The sequence below is a fragment of the Tamandua tetradactyla genome, chromosome 5, assembly GCF_023851605.1.
Source record: "Tamandua tetradactyla isolate mTamTet1 chromosome 5, mTamTet1.pri, whole genome shotgun sequence".
In the NCBI taxonomy this organism is placed as follows: Eukaryota; Metazoa; Chordata; class Mammalia; order Pilosa; family Myrmecophagidae; genus Tamandua; species Tamandua tetradactyla.
In genome coordinates this window covers 85,383,347-85,384,901 of record NC_135331.1, presented here as the reverse complement: position 1 = coordinate 85,384,901, position 1,555 = coordinate 85,383,347, and the positions used below count along the sequence as shown (strand labels likewise).

Here is a 1,555-nt window from a genome sequence, read left to right as displayed (position 1 = left end):
CTTCCTTCCTTCCTTCCTTCTCTCTGTCTTTCCTTTAAAAAAAAAAAAAAAAAAAGAGTAAGCCTCAGGATCAAGGGCATGGTCTATTAATTTGAGCGTCCCTAAAGTTTGACACAGTATTAGGGGAATCCCTGATGGTAAAGTTTAATATTTCCATTCTCCCGTTACTCAAGGGACTTTTCCAATACTTTCAATTATCTGCTTCATATACTCTAGGATATATCCAGGCATTACATTAAGCTGTACAAGATTAAAGAACTCTTTCTTGTTCTAGGCTCCTGTGTTTCAATTATTAAAATGAGTTATCCAGATAGGTTGAATTAGATTATGTGTTACAGACAATTTAGGTTCCAGACCAAAGAAACCTTTCTTCCTTTGGTCTCAAAGGGTATATTTGGTTCTAAAATATAGACAGAGACTTCCTTACCCCTGTGTGAAAATCACTATATCTTATTTAGTTAGAGAAAATTAATGTAAAAATCAGTTTTATTTTTACTTTCATTAAAAAGTATTCTGATGACCTCAGAAACCCCACTGGACATCTTCCTAACTGAAAAAAAAAAAACTGGAAAAAAAAAGTATTCTGATGAAATAATTTTGCCTAGGAAAAGACAATCTGACCTTAAGTCTACAATATAAAGACAAAAAGAAAATGATTGATTTCCTGCTCAATTATCATGTTTAGTAATACATTACTGTTACGAGTAATACATTACAGTAATACATTACTGTTACGAGTAATGTATTAGTTTCTAGGGAGCATCACTATGTGTCTGGGTCAAAAACTTCACATACTTTCCTTGAGCATCAAAATAGTTAGCTGGCTGGTTTTAGCCATCCACACTGGATCTCCAACACACAGCAGCTTCACCTTCACATCATTCTTTTCAACCAGTGTGAAGTGGTGATAAATTCCAGCAGGAAGGTTTACCATGTCTCCTTTCTCCATGAAAATCTGAATCCACTTTTCCTCTTTACCCCTTACATCAAAATATCTACTTCCTTCCAAAATATATCAAATTTCATCATCCAGGTGTAAGTGTTCTTCATCAAACATTTTAATCTTTTCTTCATAATTTGATTGTTGATCTTTGCATATGATTACTATGTCCATGCATGAGTGGCTTCTTTCTTTTTGGATCTTTTCTAATTCTGGATCATTCTCATATTTGTGAGCATCCAGAAAAAGACCCTGAGTTGATGTAGCTGCCCTAGGTCAACCAGGTGGCCAGGCTCCAGTCGTTGGGGCTTCCTCTGTCCTTGAGGGACTCTTCCATATACCATGCCCTAACCATCTCCACTGACTGGTCAGAGGGAAGCCACGGGTCTTGGAGGAATGCCTACCATGCTGTTTTGATTATTGCTTTAAGATTGGGAAGTGTGAGTCCTCAAAATTTGTTCCTTTTTTCTTTTTCAAGATTGCTTTGACTATTCAGGGCCCCTTACCATTCCATATAAATTTGACGATTGGCTTTTCCATTTCTGCAAAGAAGGATTTTGAAATTTTTATTGAGATTGCAATGAATCTGTAAATCTCTTTGGGTAGAATTGACAT

General features: G+C 35.9%; 1 pseudogene; it reads right to left on the bottom strand.

The window, feature by feature from the left end:
* Positions 1 to 752: 752 nt before the first annotated feature.
* Positions 753 to 1,295, bottom strand: LOC143683197 (acireductone dioxygenase pseudogene; annotated as a pseudogene).
* Positions 1,296 to 1,555: the final 260 nt, after the last annotated feature.